The sequence below is a fragment of the Mustela nivalis genome (genome assembly GCF_964662115.1).
Source record: "Mustela nivalis genome assembly, chromosome: 8".
NCBI classification, from domain to species: Eukaryota; Metazoa; Chordata; class Mammalia; order Carnivora; family Mustelidae; genus Mustela; species Mustela nivalis.
The window spans coordinates 566077-586951 of NC_139027.1; the positions used below are offsets into that span (position 1 = coordinate 566077).

The 20875-nt window shown below is 58.4% G+C and overlaps 1 protein-coding gene across 12 annotated transcripts in view; it reads right to left on the reverse strand.

Moving 5' to 3' along the window:
* MYT1L (myelin transcription factor 1 like) overlaps positions 1-20875 on the reverse strand; it is a 393093-nt gene that overhangs the window by 131747 nt on the left and 240471 nt on the right. For all 12 annotated transcript variants that reach the window (XM_082745766.1, XM_082745762.1, XM_082745764.1 and 9 more), the window contains exon 5: positions 9304-9460. The gene's annotated coding sequence lies outside the window, so the exon portion shown is untranslated. The remainder of the gene's footprint in view (positions 1-9303; positions 9461-20875) is intronic.

Here is a 20875-nt window from a genome sequence, read left to right on the forward strand (position 1 = left end):
GGACTCCTGTCCCCACTGATGGCCTCTGCTAGTTGGTCCCCAGATGGAGGCTCGCAGCGGCCGTTGTAGGCGTGGATGCTTTGCTGTGAGTGGGAGGACGTGGAAGCCGGGACAAGACAGGGTGTCTATGACGGTGGCCTGTGTTCTGCTTGGTGTTGCCAGAACTCCGGGAGTCCTGTCCTCACCACCCGGTGCTGGGTGCACCCGGGCCATGCAGGCGGAGGCCGCTTGAGTGCTGTGGGAGGAGGGGCCACATCTTCAAAAGAAAAAGTGTAGATTTGTGGCCTCACAAGTGACATTCATGCCGTCTCCTGAAGGACAAGAGCGGTCTGAGAGTCAAGACTTCAAAGCTGGATTCTTGGACCTTCTCGGACATCCAGGGTCTTTTCTGGCACACGGAGCTGGGACAGCTCCAGTCAGAGCAGCCTTGGAAACGTGGGACGCACGCTTGCTCTCAGGGCTCGAAACTGTGGCCCTGGGTGATAACACTGGGGAACCCCAGAAGGAAATGCTGCGGGCAGCACGGGCCACACCCTTAATCCATGTCTGCACCTAGTTTGGGACTTAATATGTGAAAAATAACACAACGTTATGCCGGGTGCCTGGGTGGCGTGGTCGGTGGAGTGTCCGAGCCTTGATTTCGGCTCAGGCCCTGACCACAGGGTGACTGTGCTCGGCAGGGAGCCCGCTGGAGCCTGCCTCTCCCTCTGCCCATCCCCTACTCTCGCTCACCCTCTCCTGTCTCTCTCGAAAACAGATATATCTTTTAAAATAATAAAAATAAAAGTAATGCAACAAGGCCTAAGAAAAATCCTAAGAAACGAGCAATCATTGCCATGATGGCTGGCAATAAAAATGTCCTGAACAGGAGCGCCCGAGGGGAAACGTGTCATCTTGACCCAGAAATTGTGCGAGGATGGTGCAGGGGTGCTGTGTACTGGCGCCTGCACAGAGGGCCCCATGCCAAGCCCTGGGCATTGCAGATGAACCAGCCCGTGTGTCCGGGGACAGGGCTGGGCCTGGCAGAGGCCAGAGAGCTCCCCCTAGCCCTCCGACAGCTGACAGAGGGGACCGGCGAGAAAGAGCAGTCTTAGCCTGGAGGCACGTGGACACGTGGCAGAAAGGCTCGCAGGCTAACAGCACCTCTACGTTTCGGTAAAAGCAAATTATTGAACGAAGGAAGGAGTTACAGGGAGCTAACGCTTCGCTTGGCCAGTGCGATTATTTAATTACCGTTTATTAATAATTTGATTATAGCTTTAAACCTTCTGCAATACAAATAAAGAGCTGAGCAAAGAAATATCTGTGCCCCCGCCATGAGGCCGGAGACTCCTCTGCTTCGCTACAAGTGCACAGGGCACCACGAGGGGTGCTGCTATGGCCATGGAGCTCTGTGTGCACACGCACTGTGCTGCAGGTGGGGGTGCTGGCTGTGTCCACGGAGCTCTGTGTGCACACGGACTGGACTTCCTGTCGGCAGGAAGCTGAAGGCTCCGAGGAGACTTTTACAGCCTCCAAGGCTGGGGGTCAGCTTGTCAGGAGTCCAGGCTGTCCTTGACCAAACGATGCTTCCTCTCAGCCACGTGGGGGCCAGTGACCCTAGTGGAGCATTTGAAACAAACCCAAATTTTGAAGGTTTCTAGGTGACTCCAGGGAGCTAAAGGCAGTGGCTTTTAACAAATAACTCATGTTGGATGTCACTCTTATTAGGTGACTTGCAATTTTTTATCTGTAAAAAGTCTGCTTCCCAGTTTCTATCATCCGTCACCATGGTGGCGAGGCCCGACAGCCCCGAGGGCCGGCTCCGGGGGCAGAGCAGCAGGTGTGTCTCGGCTGGTGGCTGCGGGCGCGGGAGGCCCCAGGGAGCGCAGGGGTGCCCAGCTCTGGGAGCTCCCTCCCAGCCAACGACGCCGGAGCTTAGCTCGTGTTTCACTATGGTGCTCGTGGCCCAGCGAGGTTCTTCCCTCTCACGAGCGGAATAGCTAGCAGGAGCATGCCTGTTTCCAGAGGTTGAGTCGAAATGTCAAATCCGGGGCCCTTCAAATACTATTTTTTAATTTTATTTTTAAGTACTATTTTTTGGCAAAAACTATTGCTCTTTTGGCCCCAAATGAAAAAGAACAGAAGCCCGTATCTGTGTTGGAAACTGGATTTGTGAATTTGAGTTGGTTTCTATTATTGCTGACCACTGTGTCCTGCCAGCAAGTTCTGGAAGGAAAATGCCAAGAGTCAGATTTTAGGACAGAGGGCATGAACCTCACAGCCTGAGAATCAGGAGGCGGGCCCCATACTGCTCTGCCAGGTTCCCAGCACTTAACACATCAAACTAATACCTAAAAATCTGGAGACTTTATATCCAAATCTGGATTCCGGATTTTTCTGGAAAAATAGGAGGGTCTGGAAACCCTGCCCAGCCGGCTAGAGAGACGGCATTCCCACATGACAGCCACCACGGCCTCCATGCCTCTTCCGGCCCGTTCCCTGCTATGGTGTGGCCCACCACCAGGCATGGGCTGTTTCTCTCTGCAGTGGCAGCTCCGTTGGGCTGGGCCTGGGAGGGCTGGGTGCCCGTGTGTGAGCTGCCCAACTGTCCTGCTCTTGCCTGGCGGTCTCTGCCCTCGGGCATACCTGAGTCTGAGGAAAGTAAGGCAGCACATCTACGTCCCAGGGCCTGGAAGAGTCAAGGCCATGGTAGGATCTCATGGAAATCTGTAGAATGCACTGCCCGTCCTGGCTCTCAGGACTGGGCTGAGGACACACACTTCTGTAGGCCGCGGAGCAGGGCCCGTGGCGCCTGCGGCAGCTGAACCTCAGCCTGCCCGGCCCCTCCGGTGGCCAGCTGGGTCTCCGGCTCAGGAACTTTGGCTCCAAGTTTAATAATTCAGTTTTCTCTCCACTCCTCTTCCTGGAGTCACTTTTCTTTAAGTTCCCCTTGTTTTTTCTGTAAGTTATTGGAAACTAGCGTGCACAGATGTTGTGGTGCTTTTCGTAGGACTCACAGCCTGTCTTGGCTGCTTGTTTCCGCTTCTGCCCTCCCCTCCAGGCACGGGCACTGCCAGGGCCTCCCAGTGCCGTCACACGGCAGGGCCTGACCCAGGAGCATGGGTCGGGGGGGTACACGTGGCACGAGGGTCTTCTGAACATCGGTGGGTCTGTCTCTCCTGCAGTAGACAGGAAGCACGGTTCCTGAAGCCTGCCCACTGCCCGGATAGGAGGGCCGGCCACGTCAGGGCCTCCTGTGTCAGCAGCGGTCCCTGCTCGTCTCCGAGGCATCTCGGAGGCAGGCGGCCAGCGGTATGATGGCTCCACATCTACTCACCGTGAGATGCTCTGTGTTTACTCACCGTGAGAAGCTCCGCGTTTACTGACCGTGAGAAGCTCCGCGTTTACTAACCGTGAGAAGCTGGGCAGAGTCCTGTTCGCGGAGCGTGCTTCTCTCTTCTGTGAAGTTCCTGCTTACCTCCCTGGGCGGCTGAGCGGCTGGGATAAAGGCATCCCACGAGGGAGCCGCGCGCCGTGCCTGCTGCGGGAGAAAATCCTCCTTCCCCCATTTCCCAGGTGAGGTTCCCCAAAGGCACGGAGAGCAGAGATGCTCACGATACCCACGCTCTGGGCGCACACATCCCTCGTGACACAGGGCGGGTGTTGGGCCGTGTTTGCCATCACCTCTCCTAACACCAGCACTTCCGTGGCCTCTGTGGACCCAGACCTGGGCAACGACGCACAGCCCAGGAGCAGAGTCTCCGTGAAAACTGTTGGGGCCACGAGCTCAGTCGTAGCTACAAAACCTAAAATATGCACATTTGTGTGTGGGGGGGGGTACGGGCGTGGGTGTGTGTGCACCTTGGGGGCCTTGAGCTCCCCCAATCCAGCTAAACGTCTGCAGTAATCCAGGACACGGCTCATCCCATACAAGGCTGGCTCTCTGGGGCTCCCAGGGCTCCAGGAGAGGCAGGCAGGGGAGAGGCAGGCAGGGGAGACCCAGCCCATCAGGTCAGCACAGGCGGTCTGGGGCGGGAATGAGGCCATCCTCACGTTCCCTTGCCCCTCGCACGGCACCTGTCCCAGAGCACTGCCTGATGACCACAGGGCACACTGCGCTGAGTAGAAATATCACAGTTCCCTTAAAGTCAGGTGGCTACGGGGCAACCTTTCTGGAAATATGGAAAGAAGTTCTACAGACCAAAAAAAAGGAGTAAAAAAAGCGGAACATTATCTAGAAGGGGCTATTCCTACAAGGGAAGGGGCTGTTCACAAATGCTCAGTAGGGAATGCATTTCAAAAAAGACCGCGGGGGTCATTTGAGGGACTTGGAGCTGGTGGTTTCTCAGACAATTATGATCTGAAATCAAACTGTCCATCTCAGCCCGTGGGGCGCCTGTAACGCCAGCCTCCTGCCGGGTCGCAGCCGGTCCCACCCTGTCCCTCCTGTCCCCTTGCTGCTGCGGGGAGTCCACGGTGCCCTCCTGGCCACCCGTGGGCAGGGGCCCTCACTCCTCCCGTCGGGCGGCTGTTAACAGACTCACAAACACTTACAGACTGAACAGTGGTTCCTCTAGGTGTGTGCCATTTCTTGTAAATGAAAGACCTTAAATAACTGGCAAATCGCTGAGAGGACAGACACACGACAAAATCTTGTGCTACGAGACCAAGTGCGAGATGCTGACACAGTCGTGTGGGGTTAGGAAGGCAGCGCAGAGCCGTGGGCAGGCACGGGACCCGGCGCTGACCCCCTGCGCCAGAGTCCTCCTCTGTCTCTGCAGCTGCACGACCTTGGACACAGAGCTAACCGGGCGCATGCCCAGGCTCTAAATTCTAAGTGTGTGGGTCACAGCAGCCATGTGGGTCCTGGGGACATTGGGAGATCGAAGGAGAAAACGGCTTTGCCAGCATTCTGGGAAGACTCATTCCACGGAGCCAAAGAGCATGAGTGGGAAGGGCCAGGCGTCCTCTGGTCAGCCGAGCACGCTGTGCGGGGTTCACACAAAGTCCAGGGCTCCGGGCATCCAGGGCTTCGGGCGTCCAGCGCTGCATCTCAGGCAGAGCATGGCAGTCACTGTGTCCCTTCCACATGCTGCTCGGTCTCAGGACAGGGAGAGCAGCAAATCCAGGAGCGCAGGCTGTCGTAGATCTAGCTAGGCCGGTCCTCCCGTCAGGAGACCCCGTCGCCACCCCTGTCCTCTGACTCGCGTCTCTGCTCCTAAATGAGGGGTGTCCCATGCTTGCCTGGTGTCCGCCAGCCCGCCTTCAGGGCTCTTCTGGCCACCCCCACGTCTTGACCGTAGGCCGGGGGCTGTGCCGCACAGGCTCCCTGCGTCCTCTGGCTCCTGCCTGGTAGTGGCTGGTGTGACCGGGAGATGGCAAAGGCCAGGACTTCCAGAGGCGGGAGAGCCGAGCCCGCGTCACCCATCCAGGGCAGTCGCAGGGCTGGGCTCCTAGACTGTTCCCGGCCCCAGGCCACACCATCAATGGCACCACCTCCACCATCCCTGGTGTTGGGGAGCAGGGGAAGGGATCGTGGGGGCTTTTTCCTCCCCACGCCCTCCTTTCTAGAATGTTCCATCTGCTCCTCTCAGTTGGCTCTTCTGCTTTCCATTCGGCTCAGGTCCCCTCTGCCCTTGGAGTCCGTTGACTTTAGCACTTGCCCTCTCTCTCCTTCCTTTGCTGCCACACTGTGTACCGAGACCTTTCAGGTGGGTGCATCCTGCCGGGTAACACCGCAGAGGTCAGCGGTGATGGCATCCGAGAGCCCCACCATCTCCTGGATCCTCATCCTTCAGGAGAGCACTTGCTGCTGCTGTGGCTTCCTGACAGCCTCGGCCTCCCAGACCCCTGCAGGGCTCCGTCCCCAAGCCACACCCCGAGGACGCACCCAGGGCTCTGACCGCAGCCTCCAGGAGCCTGGACTGCACGTGCAGGGGCCTCCACCGCAGCGGGCCCATCCGAGAGCCGCGGTCAGCCTCTCCGTCCCGCACAGGGGCTCCCGAGCCGCCGCGTCCCCCCTCCCTGTCCCGCGTCCACCCCCTCGCTGCTCCCCTCCTCAGCACTGCGTGGGGCTCTCTCAGCCGCTGGTGGGTCGGTGGGTGCTGTTCTCCTCCTTGTGTGGCAAGACCTCAAGAGCAGGGTCCTTGTCACGTCCTGGCGTCAGTCCCAGCTGCGATTTATGGAATAAACGGAGCGATCGTCCCTCCAGCTGGAAACCTTCCGTCTTTCTGTTCCTCCGTCAAATCACTCCTCACGTTCTGGTTTCCACCGCCAGGCCTTCCCCCGCATGGGTGCGGCACGAGCTCAAACCCGGACGATTCGGGATCGTCACGGGGATGAGCTTGTCGACGCCGGACCCTTTCCGTCGCGCTGTCCCGGGACGCTGTCCTCCCGCCTCCCGCGTGGCTCCCCAGCTTGAGAACCCGCGAGGCTTCCCTGTGGACGCGCTCCCTTGCCTCAGGCAGCAGCGGCGTCTGCCTCTCTTCCCTGTTTCTCGTAGGGACCAGGGTCCCCCACCAGCGCCGCGGCCGGTGGCGCTCTCTGCGCCTGGGGCTTCCTGAACGCAGAGCGCGTCCCACGGCCTCCACGCGCGGACCCCACGCTACATACACTCGCGCTTGCTTCTTTCACTCCGGAAAACTCCGGCCCGCTCCCGGCCAAGGCAGTGGGTTCAGCTCGTGCTTCCGGATGCTGGGTCGAATTTCCCGGCACGAGTGTCCTGTGCCGTATCTGCCATCCACCCCGAAGTTCCCTCACTCGGCATCGTTCGGTTTATTCTGCTATAAAGAGAAGCGCACGGAACGCGCCATGCATCTTCTGTGGGTTTCCGTAACGCGGTTTTCTAAGAGGACAACGTCAGTCCTTCCAGCAGATGCGCAGATCCACGCGCTGTCCAGACGCGCGTGACCGTCCCCCGTTTCCCCACCGCCGGCCAGCCGCGGAGCCCGGGGCCTCGTCTCCGCGGAGTGAAGCGTCGCATCTCATCGCCGCCCACGTCCCCCTTCCCCGGCCACCGAGGAGGCGCGGCGCCTTCCCCCGCCGGCGCCTCCTGCTTTCTGCTTCTGGTTCTGTATCTCTTGCTCGCCCTTCGCCTATTTTTAAAACACCCCCGTGGATCTGCAGTAGCTCCCCGTGCACCTGCGGCGTCCAGCTCCGCCCATCTTGCTGGGCGTGTCTCCCTGCACATCCCCCCACGCGTGTGAAAGGACGCTCGTGACCCCGCCGGTCTCTCGGCAAGAGCCGCCGGGCTCTAGGGCTCGGTTGTGGTTTCCTGGGGGCTCACCGCCCTCGCGCCAGTGCCCCGGTCCCCTGGGCCCTCTCAGGGGCACCCAGGCCCCCTCCTCAGCGGCCCGTCCTCCTCCGGGCTGCGGTGCAGCCTCACGCGGCGTCCACTCCATACCCTCTGCCACGCGCAAGCCCGCCGGCAAGCGCAGCCCTTCTCTGGGAGCACCTGCTCAGCCCCCCTCGCCCCCGCAGGCTGCCGCGTGGTGAGAGACCACGCGACCCTTTAGAAGGATGTACAATCCGCATGTGACTAAACAGCTTCTAGAAGAAATAATTACCGTCCTGCACTCATTACAGAGGCCGCGTTTGACTTCCCTCCGGCAACCCCCAACTGAAATTGTGATAAAACACAAAAAATAAAATTCAAATACGTTTTAATCTAGAGAAATAGTAATAGAAGGGTCCATTTGTATCAGGATTTCAAATGATCCCGGTGGTTTTCTAATTTGTAACTTTCTAAGCCAGTTCATCTTCTTAAGTTGAAGTATATTCAATAGACAGAACTGTTCCGGGAGCAGGACACGGCCCGACGCCCACATTCAGGAGCGGGACACGGCGGCCCGATGCGAAAGGCTCCTGGGTGTGCGGTCGCCGTCTGTCGCCACGAGAAGCTTCCGTCCTTCGGACCATGTTGCCTATGCAGAACGTTTCATCCCTGTGACTTATTTATTGTATGATTGGGAACTTGTACATTTAAAATCCAGTTTTTCTTTAAAAGTTCGTTTTCCTTGTTGTTGTTGTTGTTGTTTTTTTTTTTTTTTTTTTTAAGAAGAGAACAAAGCTAAAATAGAAAAGACGAATTAGAGAAGTTTCTGTCTACGTGGGAGGTGTGTCTGTGCTCAGGGGAAGAGGAACCATACAATTTTGGAGGAAATGTTCAGAAATTAAAGTGTTTCAGAAATGATTCAATGGGAGACATTCCATTTACTGCGTCTCTTTGAGCCTCAGTTTGCTAGAAAGGACACAGGCAGGACAGGGTCCCCACTGGGCCTGGGGGGCCAGGTGGGCGGGTGAGCTCCTAACGCCCGGGGGATGGTAAGACTGTGTGGCACGGCATGCTGGCCCTCACTGTCTCGTGACCTCAGCTGCGTGGCCGCTGTCATTTTACCCTCACTAGGCTGTCCCTGTTGGACACCACATGCGGGTCAGGGTTCCTCCTCAAGGGAAGAACTCTGCCACCCATGAGACCCACGCCACGTCTGGGCTCTCAGGGGGCAGGTGTGGGATACCACACGGCGACCGAAGATGATGCGGCTCTCCGAGTGTTGGGAAGGGACAGAAAGAAACAGCATGTGGCAGAAAGCAAGAGAGAAAGTTCTAGAGGGGTGTGTGGGGGAGGAAGGCACACTTCGTTCTGACCACAGGGTTCTGGGGGGAGCCCTGAGGGCAGTTCACTGGTCCCACCTCAACCCCCTAGAGAGTGGACGAGCTTGGGCAGCACCGCGCTGCTGGGGTCTGTCCACAGAAGCTCCGTGCACAGATGCGGGGGTGTGGGCCCGCTTGGTGCTTGAAGCCCCTCCCGCCCCAACACCCCTGGAGCCGGTGCTCGTGAGGTCAGTGTGGGATCTGAGAGCAGAGCTTCAGGGCAGCCGGGACTGCAGCCTGCTTTCCACAGGCTCCACTGGACAGGCAGCGAGGAAGGGGGGGGTCCCGGAACAGCTTCTGGGGGTGAAGAAAGTGTCTTTCTTTTGTCAAGCCCAGGACAGGGTGGCTCTGCCCCGCGGAGGGGGACGGGCAGTGGACAGGAGAAGCGGGCAGGCGGAGAAACAGCCACACTCTCGGGCCGGCGCAGGGAAGATGGCGGGTGAGGAACAGCGGGGTCTGGGAGGGGTGAGAGCTCCCACCCTGGAGGAGGTTTTACTGACAGTAGTGGTCCAGGCCACGTCTCACCCTGGTCAGTAGTGCCCCTGGTGTGGACGGGGCTGGCCCGCCCCACGTGGACCACGAGCCACCAGGGTGAGTTCTCCCGGTGTGGACGGGGCTGCCCACCTGGTGTGGACCTCATGCCACCAGGGTGAAGGGGCCACACTGTACCTTGTGGGGCGTCTTCTCTCCTAGGAAGGGAGGCAGCGTGGCTCCGTGGGCAGGACACGGGCCCGGAGTCAGGGTCCCTCTATGTTCTCTTCCTGGTCCTCCCCAGCTTGGGACTGAGGCGAAGTTACTTAATTTCCCTGTGCCTCCATTTCTCCATCTGCAAAACACGAACCACAGCGTAAAGCGCCTATGATTTCACCGGCACGTGAGGGGAACCCCGTGGCAGCCGCCAGGGTCCAGGCATCCTCCGTCCCGTCTGCGGACAAGGCTCCCCTGGGAAGCGTTCTCACAAACTTGGGTCCTCTGCTTTGGCTCTGAGGAAGGTTCTCCCCAGGGATCTTCCCAGGTGGTGCAGTCAGGGACCAACCCCGTCTGCGGAGTGGGCTCGGCTGGACCGGAGAAGGTTCTAGAACCCCTGTTCTCAGGTCCAGAATCCCTCCAGGCTCCTTGCAGAATAACAAGGTCACACGAACGATTCAGTTAAGCAGCTCGACAGACGGCTACGTAACACCGCGAGTGACTCTCGTGTCTGAACAGGTTCCCACGGACAGCTGAGCTCGGTGAGAAACCAGGGGGTCACCGGGGTCAATTTCCTCCCCACTCCACAAGCCCTTCCTGTGGTCCGAGAACCGGCCGGCCCTGTCTGCTCTGTCGAGCCTTGGGGACTGAGCTGTAAATCCTTTCTGGGTCGACTTCATCTTCCCAAGGAGTGACATCACCCACACAGGCCGCGAGTGACCAAACACGTGTGTCTGCCAAGACCACAACGGCACAGACCACAGAGGCTTTAAAATCATCTTCCCAGAAAGAGGACAAAGTTGTCTTCTTCAACATTGCCACTTAAAACAGGAGAACTTTGATTAAAACAAACAAACAAACAAAAAACCAGGAGAACTTCTCCCTACCTCCTCCTTGGGATTTAGTAATTACTACGAGCTCAAGCTCGCCCTCAGTCTGAGGACACAAGCCCTCAAATGCGCACCGCAAGCCCCGGACTGTGCTCCCTCCCAGAGCAGGGACAGCCCCACCCACTTCTACTGGTCACTGCGGGTTTGAGGGTTTGACGAGAGAAGAAAGGAGGGAGCAGGAGGGCGGAAGCTGCGAACGAGAAGCCTCACTGCCGCTGCCGGAGTCCCCGGGACTAACTGGGTTATACGAGTGACTCAACCAACCTGTCCAACGCTGCGTGGTAAAAGATCTGAAACCAGGCGGACCTGGGCTGCTGCATCATTTCCCAGATGTCACCTCATGACCTGAGCACGCGGTTTCCCGGCACGTTCCCGTCTCTAAGCTGGAAGACCCACAGAAGGGACCGGGCGCGCCGGGACGGCTCGTAAACGCCCCCATCACTTCATCCACCACCGCGCTTACTTATGTGCCTGCGCAGCGTTTCTGAGCTCCAGGTTCTCGTTTCTGACCACGATGCCGTGAACAGCGAGAGCGCTGGGTGCGGAGAATCCGCCTCCCTAACGTGAACGCCCTCCCTCAACGCGACCAGCGCCCGAGCTTGTGCTCTTGTGTCCTGCCGGGCTGGAGTGAGCGCAGGACACAAGAGCACAAGCTCTTGCCGTGGAGCGCATGACGAGAGCGACGGCCCACGCGAGTTCAAGGAGAAATGAAAGAGACCATAGAGAGAGATCAGGATCGACGTAGTCGCATCTTAAATGTGCGAAAACGTAATTCATTTTGTGTTTGAAGAAAAAAAGAGAAACCAATGTGGGTAAAGTAAATAAAGTGGACACAGCCCGCGGTGCTCATTAAATGTGCTCAAAGAATAAAACGAGGAACCCCAGTGACTGAGGAGAGCACAACCGAACCTACTCAAACACAAATCGAAACCCCGCGTGGGTGGCCTCGTGTCGTCATCTCGGTGCTTCCTCCTCCTGTCTTTCTGCTGATGACCGGCACTCGGAGTCTTGATGAGGAGGAAGCGGTGCAAGCGCTTGCTACAATGAGATTTGGGAGTTTGTCTTTGCTGTTCTATGCCCCGTTTCCGTGAACACAGACCCAGCCCCGGCAGTGGCGAGACAGAGGCCGCGCCGTTCGGACTCAGACGCCGGCACCGCTACTGCTGCGTGACCTTCAGCGAGGAATTTGACTTCTCCACACCCCACCCGTATCGTGTACAGAACAGGTTGAATAGAAATACTTACCTCGTAAAAAAAAAAAAAACCCAATGCATTGACAACATGTTTGAGTTTAATACGGTGACACAGGCTGATCGGCTTTTTAAAATAAATTCTTTTTTTACATTATAGTTTTGAAAGACGCATTTTGCAAACAGCTAATATTCAACTGAACATTGTAATATTATGAGGAAATACACATTTAAATATCTCATAATATTTAAAAATTCAACAATTAAATTACATATTAGTGAGCGACAAGCAAACTCCATATCTGGCTCGGCCCACGTTCTCGGCATGAGCTGAACTGAGCGTGAGGCTCCGGGGTGCTGCCCGGCCACATGTGCCGGAAGCAGCTGCGTGGGGCTCCGTTCACAAGGAAAGCCCCTCGGCGCCGTCCGTTCAAGGACAAAGGGGCGCAACGGGAGACCCGGAACGAAGCTGGGAGGGAGCGATCGTCCGACCGTCTGCAGGGAAGCAGCGTCGCCCCGTGACCCAGCCAGGAGGCGGCTTCCTGGGCGCAGGACCGAATTCGAGAGGGCCCAGCCGGCCTTCCGTGCCCGGCCCCGGGGCGAGCCAGCCCAGGGGAGCCAGCAGCCAGGATTTGGCACCGGAGTCCCTCCCTCCTCTTAGAACCTGGTTTTTGTTTGTCCGTTTGGGTTCTGTTTTAACAAGGTCACCGGCAGAAGTTTCCTCTAAGAAATGTATCGCAGGAAATCAAGGTCTCAGACCTAATTTACTTCTGTTCATTTGCTTTAGAAAAATGTGCATTCACAGTGTGGAGTGGAGGGTTAGAAAGGAAGCAGGTGCATTGACCCCAGTGTTCAGTGCTCACCGCGGGGCCACACGGCGCCACCTGACCACCCAGGAGGCCCGAGGGCAGCGGGGACAGTCTCCGCTGGGTCGACCCCTCGTCTGTTGATGCCCAGCCCCAGCCAGGCCCTGCACGAGGCTCCCCTGGGGAATGCCCTTCACTGCTGGGCATGTCGTTCCGAGGGAGGTCATGTCCCCGAGACCACGGAGGCCCAGAGGCCCCCACAGCAGCTACACCCCCCCAGGCGTGCGGGGGCGCAGTCAGCACTCGGAAGGTCCCCAGGGCCGGCTGACCCAAGAACGTTCTACCCTCCTGGTTAATTTCTCCCTTTCTTTCTTTGCTGCTTTCTAGGTGGGGGAGGGGAGGGTTTCTCCCGAACGCTTCTGCCTTGTCCGCATTCACCCTCCGTCCGTTGCCCCTTCTGTATCTGTTCTTCCGTTTTCTGGATCTTCTGGGAGAACTCTTCCAATTTGTCTTTGGGTCTGCACTGGCACTTTGAAGAATGCTATTTTATAAAATGCCCAAATTAGCTGCTATCACAGTCAGACATTCCAGTTCGTTCTGGTGATTACTGTGTTCGTGAGAAGTTGGAGGCCAGGTGTCACGGCTGTGCCGCTGCGACCGCGGCGTCGGAGTCCGAGGGGCTGGAGTTAGAATGACTGAAGGTGGGTGGGTGCGTGAGGAAGGGGAGGGAGGGGGGAGGGAGGGGGAGAGAGAGGACGAGGGAGGGGCACAGAGACACTCTCTACCCTTCCTGCTTCTAGGCTGGGTGCAGCAGGGCAAAGGGAAGGGCTCACTGGGGAGGGCACGCAGCGGTCACAGGTCACAGGGCAACAGGGCAGTGGCAGGGTGGGGTGGGTGAGGAGAAGCGCCTGGCCCCACCCTTCCAGCCCAGCCCAGGCTCTGGGGACTCTGACCCCGGAGTCCCTGCAGGTGCCAGGTCACCGCCTGCTGCCCTCTCTAGAAACCCCCTGGAATCCCAGGCTCCTGTAGCCCCGCCCTCTGCGCTGCGGGAGGGTGAGACAGCTTCCGGGGGAATTGAAAACACAGGCAGAGGCCGACTGTGAAAGACAATCAAAGAAAGATCTTCATGATCAAGGAGAGCAGCTGACCTGCCAACATAAAGCCACACGCGAGCACGGCAGCGTCCCGTGTGCGCACGCAGAGACCCTGCTCTAGCTACGTGCCCGTCTGTGTCTGTTCACACGGAACCGTCCTGCACCCCCGCGTCTGAGTCCGTGGCTCGCCGTCCCAGCCGCGGGGCTCTGACACAGGTCAGCCAGGGCAGCTCTAATTAAAGCAGACCCTCATTTTCTCAGTGCGGAGCTCACCACACAGATGGCAATTAAAAAGCATCTATCTGCTTGAATTACAATTTAAAGGAGGTGATACTAGAACCTTGCTAACGATGAGCCGGAAGGACCAGCTACAGCTGTGCCGCCCTCGCTGGGAGCAGCGGGGAGCAGAGATCTGGGTCACCGGGGGCTTCGCGGGAGCTGGCGTCACAGGAACAGGAACAAGAAGGGACATCACTGGGCTCTGGGGACTCCCCCCATCGCCTTTAGGTGGCCTGCCTCCACCTTCCCAACGCGTGGCGAGGGCTGTGGCACAGCCGGGCCCTCGCGCCCCACCTGCGGAGCTTGGCCGGAGACGGGAAGATGGAGAAGCAGCCACACACCCCACGCAGCAGAGGACACGTGACTCAGAACATGTCCGCTTGCACTGGGACCGTCACCAGCAGGGGTGAGCTCTGGCCCGATCACTTGCCGGCCAGGCCCCATCGAACGCCCGGCCCCTCGGAACCCCCGGCTCGGTTTCTAGCGAGGGGACCGTACTTCCTGCCCGCTGTGGTTGGGGCGAGCGACAGGGTTGAGTGGCAGCCTCCGTTCCCCAGGGACTTGGTCGCGAGGAAGACTTCATGCCAGGGCTTCAAGTGCTTATGATGTACTTTGCAAACAAATATTGGGTTGCCAGACTGCCCGGAGACTCTGCTGACAGCCACAAACCACAGCGGACAGGGACAGGCGCAGGAAGAAGAATCCAAATGCGGACGAGCCGGCGATGGCGGGACCCTCAGAACACGTCCGTTTCCGCTCCACTGCTCCACCACCGCGCCACACTCCCAGCCTATCAGTGGCGAGGGCAAGGAGTCTGAGTTCCGGACAGAGGACGCCTCCTGGGTGGGCCTGCTTTCAAGCTGTCCACCCTGGCTTAGGAGTGGTGGCTAGCCCTGGGCGGAGCCGCTGATTTGTAGGTTAGACAGGTGCAAAGCATGGGTTCGCATCCGGTGTCAGACGCTGACTTCATTATCTGCATTTCTCACACAAAGGAACTAACTTGGGGAACTTAGGCCAGGCCAAGGACGATGCCCAAGGTCACGCAGACAAGGGAACAGGTTTGGTCTCCAAGCCCAGGGGTCCTGGCCCCTGGCCTCTGCTGTAAGATGAGACACAAATACATGCTCAGAGCACTCAGGCGTCCCGGGTCACACCCAGGCACCGGGGACAGGAGCTCCTGACCTCCCTCCTTGGAGGCTCTTGCTGGCCGGGTCTGTCCGGGCTGCTGCCGGGGTGCTCAGCGGGGAGCACCCACGCAAGCACGCGCCCCGGCCGCTCCGCCCCAGATGTAGAGACAGAATTACTTCATTTCCAAGCGTTAAGTGCGATCAGAGTTTACACACTCTACAAACTGTTTTTGCTCCACGACAGCTGGAAGCATTTCCATGCAGGGAGCTGAAGGTCAGATCTGTGGTTGGTCATCGTCCAGGACCCGGCGCGTGACTTACAGAACGACCCCGCCGCGTGGCGTCAGTGCCGCCTGCTCCCTGCTCTCACGAGGCAAGCGCGCTCTGCTACACACTCGTGTGCGTCTCCCTCTCACGCACACGTGCTCGTATTTTCCGGCATCGGCAACGTAGCAGATGCTGGCGCCTTTCGAAGTGGCCTCAAGCAGTTAGTCACTAAACGTGTGACCGTGCGTGCTTTCCCAACAGGGATGCCAGTGTCTGCTCTCATCAAACGTCCTTCGAGGGAACGTTTGTGTCTTACAGTCCCTGCGTCGGACTTTCTGCCTTCTCTCTCCTGATTGACCGACTGCATCCCTTCCCTCCTGGATTCTGCCTTCTGCAAGGACCTGTCCTCCCCCTGCGCACACACCGCAGACCTCCCCAGCCTGTCTCTGGTCTCTCAACATTGTTTACGAACCGCGGGCCGGACGGGAGAGGCTCGCCTCCTCAGTCTGGTCTTGCAAGGTCTCGACTCTTTGTGCTGCATCCAGAAGGCCCTTTCCTGCTCCAAGGGACAGAGCTTACTCCAGACCTTCCTCCTAAGTCATGCCGAACCACCAGCTTCTCAGGCTGACCTGTGATGGTCGAGCAGCGGGAGCGGCCCAGGGACTGCAAGTCCGGGGTCCACAACGGCCCCGGAGCAGCAGCCCTTCCAGACAGAGACTCCTCCCGCAGAAAACCCCGGGTGCGGCCCAGCCTCTGCCAGACAGACGTGGGGACCAGGATGGACAGAGGGCGAGGGAAGACAGACAAACAGAGCCAGGGGTGGGCACTGAAGACAGACATGGCCTTGGGACCTGGGCGGCATGGGAGGGGCTCCCCCAACATGGGGACACTCGGGTTCCCACCGGGAGAAGGAGACATGGCTGAGTGAGAAGCAGCGAGGACTTTTCCAGACTGAGGAAGCAGCAAGTGCACAGGCCCAGGGGGAGACAGAGGTTCAGGTAAAGGGACACGCACAGGCCGGGGACAGAGCGTCACAGGGTCTCACGGTCACTAAGGAGCTCTCGGTTTTATTCTGAGACAGTCAGGTTTTCTCAAGGCTTTGCGTGGTGGGGGCATCTGAGTCTGTTAGAATTTCCCTGGGGTCGGAACGATGTACAATATGTTGGTACATAAGGTCAACCTTCGTCCTTATCTATCGATCTGAACAGATCATTCTTTAGCCCGCAAGCCTGACACGGCCACGTTGGTTAAATGTGACAGAGAAGATCACTCACCCACAGGACGGTCCATCGTAAAGGGTTGTCGCCGCTGAGACCTGACAACACACACACGGGTTGGCGCATCCCAAGTCCTTCCCATCCAGGGTTCCCTGATGGGACTCCTGACCCGGCAACTGTCTCCACCGCATGCAGAAAAGAACCACTTCCGTGGTCACCACCACGTCGGACCGGCCGTCCTGCACGACCGGGCAGCATTACCAACACTCCTGTACGTGCTGGGTTTCACTACGCCTAATTGTGACGGGGTGAACTGTGTCTCAAAAATTCGTGTGTGCAAGTCCTAAGTGCCACGAATTCAGAATGCGACCTTATCTGGGCACAGGGTCATGCTGACACAGTAAGCTCCGACGCGGCCACACGTAACGGGGCAGGCCTCCGGCCAGTGTTACTGGTGTTCTCGCAAAAGGAGAGATTTGGATACGGACACGCAGGTGCAGAGGATGCTTTGTGACTGTTATTCAGAGACTGGTGACACATCCACATGCCTGGGACACTGAAGGTCACCAGCCAACCCCAGAAGCCAGAGAGAGGCTGGAGCGGAATCCCCACCACGACCCCAGAAGGACTCGGTCCTTCTAACACGGGGCCTTGAACATGGGCTTCTGTCCTGCAGACTGAGGGCCTGGGAGTGTCTGCTGTGGACGGCGTCCCGCAGCCCCAGAAAACTCGCACCCCCCAACCATCTGTCCCCTGTCAGGGTCTCCTGGACCTGGGCTGGGAAGGAACGGCACGGAACACCCCCCCCCCCGCACGGCCCCACCCCACGGTGGGGAAGGGCGGGTCCCAGCAGAGGCCAGTCCAGAGCTGTCCAGCTCCCCGATGTGGTGAGGGCCAGGCATGTGGCCGCCTCCTGCTCTGTCTCCGGTGCCGCGAGTACCGAGGAGCTTGTGGACGGCCCCGACGCAGGCCGGCCCGTGAGATGGGCTTCAACAACCTCCGGCCCGTCTGGAAGAGCGTCCAGAGTCCAGATGCGAGGTCGGGCACTCTTTCCGCCACAGGCCGTAAAGTCAGTAAGGAGTGCACTCCCCGGGGGCAGACCTTCCGCGAGCACAACACAAAGCAGATCGATCAGACAGGAGGCCCTGGTTTTCAAGTCCCTCGATGCAAAGCAACGTTGGAGAGCTCTTGCTCACTTGCCTTCCTTCTCACCAGAGAACGTGGACTCTCTCCTGAGGAGATATTTTACGTCCAAGTACTTCCCTCAAAGCACATGCCGGTTTCGCGTACTTCTGAGGTGTTTCGTCCTGTCATCTAAAAATTAACTACGGTGTCTGCTCCCCGCCCTGCTCCTCGGACACTGTCCTCTAGATTCTGCCGGCGACGCCACGCGGAGCCCCTTGCGGCCCCTGCGCGCCCTTCCTCCTGTGGCCGGCCCCATCTCCTCCTGACTCTCAGACCGCTGTCCGGGCCCCCGAATCCGGCGTGACTCTGGCCTGGGCCTCGGCGGGTCTCAGCACCGCTTAATGCTCCCTGTACTTCTGGCTCAGCGACGCAGCTGTACCCCGGAGTCCAGCCCTCTGTCAGCTCCTCTCCCGAGTTCCGGGCACCTGCCCGCTTTCCTCGTCCAGACACCTGGCCAGGCCCCAGGCTCTTCCTGCCAGCCGAGCCCCTGGGACCCCACTCTGGGCCGGGACCCCCCACCAGCACTGCATTGGCACCTCTCCCCGCAGGAAGCCGCCCTCTGCCCTGTGCTTCCCCCGCCCGATCTCCGCCGGCGGGACCGGAGCTCTTCCACCTTCCCGTTCCCAACTCCCGTTCCCACTTGTGCTGCCGGGTCGGGCCTGTGTCCTCTGCGGCGGCCATCCCAGAAACTCAGGGGTTTTCCACTAGAATTTTTTTTTTTTTAATATTTTATTTATTGACACAGAGAGAGAGATCACAAGTAGGCAGAGAGGCAAGCAGAGAGAGAGGAGGAAACAGGCTCTCTGCTGAGAAGAGAGCCTGATGCGGGGCTTGATCCCAGGACCCTGAGATCATGCCCTGAGCCGAAGGCAGCGGCTTAACCCACTGAGCCACCCAGGCGCCCCTCCACTAGAATTTTTCACTTTTAAAATCTTCTACGGAAACTGACACTTTCCATAGATGGCGTAAGCTCAGAAGCCTCCGGGAAGTGGGGTGATGGGCGGGGGTCCCCGCGGGTGATGGGGGGGTCCCCGCAGGTGGTGCTCACTTGTTCACCGAGTAGGCCACTGTGCTTCTGGGAACCCCAGGCTTCACAGAGCACAGCCCAGCACAGGTCACGGGGTCCCCACTGGGTCCCCCAGTCCCACAGAGTCACACCTCACCCTCCCCATCCGAGGACTCACCTGCTTCCCACACCGTGAGACCCCAGGCCCACAGGCTGCCTTTTGTTTCCCCAGAAAAGTGCTTCCCACAGGAACGTGCACAGCAGTACCTCCTTAAAAACCAGCACAAGTAAGAAACACCCAGGCTGGTTTTGATATAAAAAGGACACAGACAACGTGAAAGATCAACAATATGATTCTCCTCATCAAGCGGAACAGTCTGGGGGAATTTTGAGCTCTTTTGAGAAAAGCTCTCTGGTTGTTTCAACAGAGAAATAAATACGCGCCAGCTGTCCTGCCGGTGCAGGGAAGGCGGGCTCCCGGGTGCCCTAACCTGGAGGACAGGACAGCTTCGACGCTCAGCAGGGGCTTCCGGGGCATTAGCATACATTTGCATAGATTTGCATGGAACATGCCTGTCACCCTCAGTTCCCAAACCCGCATACTGGATAGATTTTGTAAAAAGACAGTGTGACCTACGGCAATTATATTCAAACCCAATATTCAGAACAAGACTCGTGAAGCCAAACAAAAATCTAAAACAATCAATTACACGCCTGATTAGGAAAAAGACAGGCAGAGCCTCGGCCGGAGCGGAAAACCAGACAGAGCCTTTCCGTCAGCAGCCCGCACGCAGCCCGCGCCCGCACAGCCCTGCTCGGGGTGAAGGAACATGTCCTGGCTCCACGACGAGCTGTGCTCCGAGCTAGGGGCTTACGGTGTGCTCTCCAGCCTTGTCACTGCAACGGAGTTGTGGCCTGGGTCTCACTGTCCCCCTGGACACGTTCCCTGCCAGCCTGAAGGAACGTGTGCTGAGGCTCCGCTGGGGGGACGTTAGGTCACGCATGTCTCCACTGCTGTCCCGACAAGGGTCTGTGGGCGTCTGCAGGGCCTGCCGGCACCAGAGCGGTGGGGAGGAGGCTCAGAGAATGCGGCATGGGGCTGGTGACTGGACAGCTGAGGGAGGCGAGGCGCTGAGAGCCTCTTAGAGAAGCCCGAGGGGTCCTGACCTGGACGCTCCAGCACCCACTGGAAAGCTCAGTGCCCTTCCCAGGGCTCGGGCTTTCTGGGGCTGGTCCTGGAGGTTGGCCCGGAGGTAAAGGGGCCTCTGGGTCTTCGCTGGGAGCACCCGGTGCCATGGCTGCTCCGGGGAGGATGTGGCATCGACCGCCCTGGCTCACGGTATCCTCAAGGCTTTCCTAAATGGCGTCCTAGCCCCACTGCTCGTCACCCCTTCAAGACCAGCAGCCAGGAGTTTTTGGGAACCGGCTCCCCGACCTTGGGAACGGCAGAGTCATCCTCCATTCTGGGAGCATGAAGTGCTTTTCACAGAGTGTGAGTGCTCAGGTCACGACCAGCACAGCAGAGAGAACAAAGAGCCAGAGGGAGACAGAGAAGCACGACACGTCTCTGCCGTCACGGAGGCCAGCTCCCCTCACTGGCTCCAGGAAAGAGGCTGGAGCTACAAGGGCTGGGGGTACTGCACGGGAGTAACATCTCCAAGCCTGTCCGAGACGGCTCATGGACATGCACCTCCGCAAGAGGGAAAGCCCCTGCATGGGGGCAGGTAGGTATCCGCCCGCGTCCGAAGACTCGGAGGCTGGGCAGGCAGAGCCGAGCCGCGTGGACAGCCAGCCCCAGCGGGAGATCAGACGGCTGTGCGATCACTCTGTTCAGCTTAGCAGCACTGGATACACACAACATCGTCTTTGTTGTAGCCTAAAGAAGTTTAAACGTACCTGGGACTCACACACCTGTTGGGCGGTTCCAGAGGGTGATGAGTAAGTGACCAGAAGGTCACCTGAAGGGAAGGCTGGGGCCAAGTACGGAAGCACGTGATGACTAAGGACACATGGAGGACACGCCGACGACGTCTGAAACCAACTTGTAAAATGGCATCATCAAGATTATGTAACAAAGAGGACCTTTAAAAATTGAGCTGATTATATTACTACATTAGAAGGGCAAATGAAGAGGGGCGCCTGGCTGGCTCAGTGGGTTAAGCCTCTGCCTTCGGCTCACGTCATGGTCCCAGGGTCCTGGGATCGAGTCCCGCATCGGGCTCTCTGCTCAGCAGGGAGCCTGCTTCCTCCTCTCTCTCTCTGCCTGCCTCTCTGCCTACTTGTGATCTCTCTCTGTCAAATAAGTAAATAAAATCTTTAAAAAAAAAAAAAAAAGAAGTGCAAATGAAGAAATAACCCTGTACGCCACGGTCAGGGTTAGAAACGGTGTCAATGCCCAGAAGCCTCCTACAGAGAAGCCTCCGGACACGCGGTCGCTGAGATGACTAATTTAGATCCGCTTTCGGTGGATGTGAAGACCAAAGCCCGTAAGAG